The sequence below is a fragment of the Myotis myotis genome, unplaced genomic scaffold, assembly GCF_014108235.1.
Source record: "Myotis myotis isolate mMyoMyo1 unplaced genomic scaffold, mMyoMyo1.p scaffold_m19_p_1, whole genome shotgun sequence".
In the NCBI taxonomy this organism is placed as follows: Eukaryota; Metazoa; Chordata; class Mammalia; order Chiroptera; family Vespertilionidae; genus Myotis; species Myotis myotis.
In genome coordinates, this window is record NW_023416313.1 from 4,108,568 (window position 1) to 4,115,866 (window position 7,299).

At 44.3% G+C, this 7,299-nt stretch overlaps 1 pseudogene; it reads right to left on the reverse strand.

Moving 5' to 3' along the window:
* Positions 1 to 5,964: 5,964 nt before the first annotated feature.
* On the reverse strand, positions 5,965 to 6,751 carry LOC118659989 (annotated as a pseudogene).
* Between the last annotated feature and the right edge of the window lie 548 nt (positions 6,752 to 7,299).

The following is a 7,299-nucleotide window of genomic DNA, read 5'->3' on the forward strand; positions in this document are numbered from 1 at the left end:
CTCTAGAGGTATAGGCAGGCCCATTGTCAGTTTTAAGTGCCCTTGGTATTCCTAGGTAGGAAAAGCATTGGAATAGATGTTGACTTACATCTTTAAAGGCTTCTCCTGTACGTGCAGAAGCAAGGATAACATGAGAAAAGGTATCAATACAAACATGCACATAGCAAAGTTTGCCAAAAGATGGGACATGAGTAATATCCATCTGCCATAGGTCACAGGGTCTAAGTCCTCTTGGATTAACTCCAGTAGCAGGGCTAGGAAAATGAGTAGGACAATGGCCGCAGTCACGCACAATACTTCGAGCAGCTTCTCTAGATATGCGATAATATAGACGGAGAGCAGAAGCATTTTGATGGTGAATGGCATGAGACCGCCGGGCTTCTTCTAGAGCTGTACAAACTACTGGGCGAGTTAGTAAATCCGCCTGATAATTTCCTTCGCTTAAGGGTCCTGGTAGGCAGGAATGAGCTCTAATATGTCCAATATAGAAAGCCTTTTCTCGTTTGTGAATGCAAGTTTGTAGCTGAGTTAACAAAGAGAAAATGGCTGTTCTTCCTTGTGGGAGAGAGGCGGTCTCAATATGAGGAAATAATTTAACTATATATTGAGAGTCAGTGTACAAGTTAAAGGGAACCTGTTGCAATTGTTCAAAAGCATAAATGACTGCCAAAAGCTCTGTTCTCTGAGCTGACGTCTCTAGAGTTTGTTGAACATGGGTTATTGAGTCAATGATTGTTACTGCCCTACCATTAGAGGAACCATCTGTGAATACTAAGGAGGCAGGAGGTGATAATGGTTCTTTTGAACATTTAATAGGAAATATAAACGGATGTAGGGAGAGAAATTGCAATATAGGTGATCTTGGCAAATGATGTAAAATTTGTCCTGGGAAGTTACCTATAGCTATTTGCCACTCTTCTTCAAATTGTAATAGTGTGTCTAATTGTTCTCTTTTATAAGGTATTATTATCTCAGTAACTTCTCTTCCAAAGAGTTCGATACTGCGTCGTCTACCTTTGATAATGAGAGTGGCCACTAGGGAGGGATAGGGTGGTACAATTTTCCTAGGAGTGACAGGTAAATGTATCCATTCTAATGGTCCTTCCTGCCACAAGCATCCTGTAGGAGTATATTTAGTGGCTAGAATAATTAAGGCCCAAGATTTGGAATAATCTAGATACTGTAGTTGCTGTTTATTGATGGCCTGTTCTATTTTTGCTATAGCCTTTTCTCCTTCTACAGTTAATTGTTGGGGAGACTTAGGGTTAGAATCTCCCTTTAAAATGTCAAATAGAGGTTTTAAGTCAAGAGTGGTTATTTTTAGATATGGCCTGACCCAGTTGATATCACCTAATAGTTTCTGATAATCATTCAATGTGTTTAAATGATCTTTTCTTAATTGTAAAGGCTGATGGGTGATAGTAGAGGTATGTAATATTCTGCCTAAGTAGGAAAAAGAAGGTTCAGTCTGAATCTTTTCTGGGGCTATTTTTAGACCATGTTCTTCTAAAGCAAGGATGGTCTGAGTAAGAATTTCCTGTAAAGTAGCCCGATCTTTATGAGCTAGTAAAATATCATCCATGTAATGAATAAGATATAGATCTGAAAATTTCTTTCTAATACCTTGCAATGCCGGATCTACAAACTTTTGACATAATGTAGGACTATTTTTCATCCCTTGTGGGAGAACCTTCCATTGATATCTCTGATAAGGCTGTTTAAAGTTTTCTGATGGTATGCTGAATGCAAATCTTTGACAATCAGCCGGGTGAAGAGGTATAGTGAAAAAACAATCCTGTAAGTCAATAACAACAACACAATACTCCTGTGGAATTGCCACAGGGGAGGGCAATCCAGGTTGTAAGGAGCCCATATCTTCCATGGTGGCATTTATGGCTCTTAGATCTTGCAAAAGTCTCCACTTGCCTGATTTCTTTCTTATTACAAATATGGGTGTGTTCCAGGGACTATTTGATGGCTCTATATGTCCCTCTGCTAATTGCTGATCAATTAATTGTCGGGCTGCTGATATTTTCTCAGATGTTAAGGGCCATTGCTCAACCCATACTGGTTGTGATGATATCCAGACTATGGGATCAGAAGTCCTAAGGGCAATGGCCCCAATTACAGATCCTGTCGAGGAGTGTGAGGTATTACTTTCCTTTCCTAATCCCTTTCCTGGATTAAATCTCGTGTCTAGCATCTGTGATGTTACTCTATCACTGGGGCTATATAATACAACTCCCATTTGAGACAAGATATCTCTTCCCCATAATGTAAAGGGGATAGTCGTAATTACATAGGGACAGAATGTTCCTGAATGTTGATCTTCATCAGTCCAAGTTAGAATCTGAGAACTCTTTTTTACATTAGATGCCTTGCCTAGTCCTACTAGGGAAGTGGAGGTGGTGTGCGTAGGCCATGAAGAGGGCCAATCCTTCTCTGCTATGCAGGAAACATCTGCTCCTGTATCCAATAGACCTTCAATTGGTTTTCCCTGAATTTGTAAAATTTTTGTAGGTCTAGTAGCATGGATTTCTTGTATCCAAAATGCTGCATCACTAGATCCAAAGGCCCCTCTAGCTTCCTGGGTAACAGCTGTCCCTATTTTATGTATTGGTAACAGGATTAATTGGGCAATTCTCTGGTTGGGCTGAATCTGTATAGTTGTGGTGGGTGGGGAAAGTAAAATCTGTATTTCTCCTGTGTAGTCTGCATCAACAACTCCTGGGATGACTAAGATCCCCTGTAACGAGGTGGAGCTCCGTCCTAATATTAAACCTACAGTTCCCTCAGGCAGCGGCCCAGACACTCCTGTAGGAATGGCTGCTACTGGCGAGTCTGGGGTTAGTATTGCGTGAGTGGTTGAGTGGAGGTCCAATCCCGCACTGCCTGGGGTTGCCCTGAAGAGGTCACTGACTGATTGAAATTTGCAAAGGGGTTGAGGGTTGATGCCCCTATTATTGCAGGGGCCTGGGGCTGGCCCCTTCTCAAGTTTCCCAATTGAGGTGATGGGATATAACCTCCTTGGGAGCTATTTGTAGAGTTTAAAGGCCGACCATTTTTATGGTATCTTGATCTACATTCCTTTGCCCAATGGAATCCTTTCTGACATCGGGGACAAACGGTTTTTGGAGGATTAATATTATTCCCTAATGTATTTCCAGGCTGTCGAGGAGCTTGCCATCTGGCCTGAGTATTATTATTTTTATTTGGGCATTCTCTGCTAAAGTGCCCAGATAAGCCACAAGAGTAGCAGTTCATATTTCTTTTATTACCTGTATTATTGCTGGCTTGTCCTATAGTCTGTACATATTGAGGGTATGTCTCCCCTTTGAGAGCTGCAGCTATAGCTACACCCTGTATAAATGCTGGACTTACATCAGCACACTGTTTTATAAAATCATTTATAGTTCCTGTTCTGCGAATCGGCCTTAATAAAGCCTGACAGGTATTATTAGCATTTTCAAAAGCCAGTTGTTTGATTAGGATATCGGCTGCCTCTTTGTTATTGATTACTCTCTTGACTGCCTGCATGAGGCGAGAAAGGAAATCCTGATATGGTTCCTCGACCTTCTGTTTAACCTCTGTAAGGGTGGTGGTTTTTCCTGCTGTATAAGGTAGGGATTTCCAGGCACTTACTGCACAACTGGTTACTTTGGTAAGTGCCTCTGTGGGCATATTCATTTGCTCCTCAGCCGTGTTAAAATCACCTTCTCCTAATATCATGTCTAGGGTTATTCTTTTTCTGGTTTTTTCGCTAGTGGCTACAGCTTTCTTAGCAAGATCTTCATATTCAGTTTTCCATAATAAGTAATCGCCTCCTGAGAGACAGGATTTACAAACCTGTGACCAATCATAAGGAGTCATCCATTTACTGGCTAGGGTTTCTACCAAGGTTTGTGTGTAAGGAGCTAGAGGTCCATATTCAGAGCAGGCCAATTTTAATTCTTTAAGTACTTTGTAAGGTATAGGCTCCAAGGTGGGGTTTCTATTCCCACCAGACTCATTCTCATATGTAACTGGGAAGCAGAGTGAGAATTCAAGATCTCCATTAGCTTCAGCTTCTCTTATCGCCCTTTGAAATTTAGACATGGAGCTCATAGGAGCCACAGGACCTGGTTTAGGCTTCCTTTCTAATTTGGGGAGCCTGTTTTGAATGGGAGGGCCATTCTCCTCTCTACTGACTGGAAAGGAACAATGGTCATGTTTATGATATTTATTCTCCTCCCGATCAGTAGGCATAGCTAAATTGCTTTTAGATTGAGCTGAAGACAATGATGATGTGTCCTCTCTGGGTGGAGCCAAGGGACTATTTAAATTTTGAGAAAGTTCAACCGTTTTTGCCTCTGGTGCCAAGGTGTCACAGATTGAATCCCAGAGGGAAAAGAAACATGGCAGGACCTTGTCAGATTCATGGTGTTTCTTTAATTGCTTTCCTACTTCAACCCAAGTTTTTAAATTAACAGTTCCATCCTCTGGAAGCCATTGACATACTTCTGTAAAACTTTCTGTCTCACTGGGAAAAACCTCAACTCCAATTCTGCTAGTAAGCATATGCGTTAAAAGATTAATACAGAGTCTTTTTTCTTTAGACTCAGTATGACCCATCTTGTCAATCTAAGTTCTGTACTAACTACCCGCTTACCCTACTTATTCTCTATGGGGGGGGGGGGGGGGTCTGCAGCACCCTACGGTGCAGTCCTATCCGTCCCAAGTACGGGGGGACTTACCTAAGGGAACCCTGTTCGGGCGCCAGATGCCGGGGTCCAACCCCAGCAGGTCCAGGGGTCCCCAAAGGTGTGGATGGAGTCGGCGAAGAAGGAAGGACACGGAGACAGTGTTCAGTTGATCAGCAGCCTAGCCAGGATCTCCAGCCAGGATCTCCAGCCAAGTTCTGGTCTGGATCTCCAGTGAAGTTCTGCTGTTTATTGTCTTGTTTCATCCGTATTTATCCCAGTTGATTTTAATCCTGTCAATTTCTATTACAAAGGTTAGGGTGTTTCTTATCTCCATTCCAGGGAGTAAAGATTATGTAGCTTAAGCATGATTGTTTGTAGTGATTAACTACCCGCCTGGCACTTAGTTAAGGAGTTTCATCCCATCCCTGACTTCAGGGAAAAATTCCTACCTGGGGAAACAACCTTTCTAGGAGAGGCATCCCCTCCCTGACTTCAGGGAAAAATTCCTACCTGGGGAAACAACCTTTCTTGGAGAGGTGACCTTGGTTAAAACACACAGCGTTAAGGGCAAACATATTAAGAACAGTATGCTATATACGCCAGGTCCCTTGAAACATATGCTGTGCAGATGTTTCTTTCCTGCAGCGACTGTGTCAAGCAGCAAGGATGGACCGGCTTCCGGCACCCATAGTCAACATCTGCAATTTCTCTGAGAAGATGGGGGCCTGAACTGAAAGGCACAGGCAGACAGTGCTGAACCCATCTCAGTCACATGGTATCCCGCCACTGAGCTCAGCTAGGTTCAGTGTGCTGGAAATACTCCCATTGAGGATGTCACCAGTGTCTGCACGACATCTTCTTGGTCCTCAGGGATGACGCCATAGTTTTTCTGGGGTGCTCTCTGTCCTGACTGCCCTCACTGAAGGACTGTCTTCATCTCAAGGAGTCTGAGGTTGCTGCTTAGTACCATGGAATGAAATTTCTGAGCTTGAATTTGGCTCTTCATGTTGATTCTGAATTTCTCTCTTCCTTGGAAAACAGAGCTACAGATTCTTTTTCCATTTTTTATTTCACGATTCAACCCTTAAAAAAAATTTATTGAAACTACCAGCAATACTGACAGAGTATGGGGCCAATAGGGAACATGGACCCCAATTCTAAGTCATAGAACCCCCTCTGTATAAGTGCTCATAGACCATGTTTGCATCATAGGTGACCTGTTAATTTCCTTCAGGGTCAGAAGGGACATGGGGACCCTGGGGCGCCCCGCTGACATGAGTCCTTAGGTGGCGTTTAAATGTCCCCAGTTGGCGGAAGGCCAGGTCACAATGGTGACACGCGTAGGGTCTCTGGCCCGAGTGGGTGCGCATGTGGACATTGAGGATCCTGCGTTGGCTGAACCTTTTGTGGCAGATGTTGCACTGGTACGGCTTCTCCTGGGTGTGGACCCGCTGGGGGCCACACAGTGGGGAGTCGTGGGTGAACCTCTTCATGCAGACAGTACACTGATAGGACTTCTCGCCCGTGTGGATCCGATGGTGTACGTGGTGGTCCGAGACCTGAATGAATGTCTTGGGACAGAAAGGGCATTGGAAGGGTCTCTCTCCTGTGTGTCCTCTGGTGAAGGTCTAACTGAGATTTGTAACTGAACCTTTTGCTGCAGTCTTGACACTCGTATGGTATCTGTTTCCTAGATTCTTTGCCAACAGGGTGACCAGTTGGCTCCACGGTGCTTGATGCACTGACTGAATTGCACCTGTGCCGTCTGGTGACTTGGCCTTTGTCCAACGACACGGCTCCTTCTTGAGGCTCCTCTTGGGGGGTGGGAGTGTTGCCCCTTTTTCTCTTGGGGGCACCTCTTGGATTCCCAGAACCTCTTCTCTTCGGATGCTGAGTCAAAGCATAGATCTCGGAACATGGGTGGGAGGGACGTCAGGAGCATCCACATGCTCATGGCCAATTCCTTCTTGTGGGTTCTGCTCCCCCTCTGTCCTCACTGAATCTCCAGGACTGCTGGGAAGCAGAGGCTCTGGAGATGTGAGTACTGTTGCCCGTTCCCTGTCTTGCATTACATCCAACATTTCCGTGAGTCTCACACCGTTCGGGTCACTATTCTTGGGATACATCTCAGGCAGGAAGACTCTTTTCCCCTGTCCCCACACCACGTCACTGGGTCCTGGCTGGTTGCCTGGCTCTCCATTGACCTCCCGGCTGTTCTCACCATATACCCCTGTCTTATTTATGGGGTATCGGGACTTCACGGACGAGTCCAACAGAGCTACAGACTCTTAATGGCAGGCATGACTTGTTTTCAGCTCCAGTCAGTGGGGTTCCATCAAGGCTGGTTCAGATAGCACCAGAAATAGTACCCAAGTGACCATAGTAATATTTCGCTGATCTAATTGTTGCAAGAGACAATTGTGTCATTAAATTTGTAGACACTGCCCACATAGGTTGGATCGTTCAACCTGCTGTATAATTCTAGGATCACCTGCAGTGTTTACTACAACTTTAGTTACATGGCAGATGTTCGTCACGACTTCTATGGGAGTTTCTTTTGACACCACAATCAGATCGATGCTTCTGAATACAATAAAGGCTTTAAGTAAATGTGATA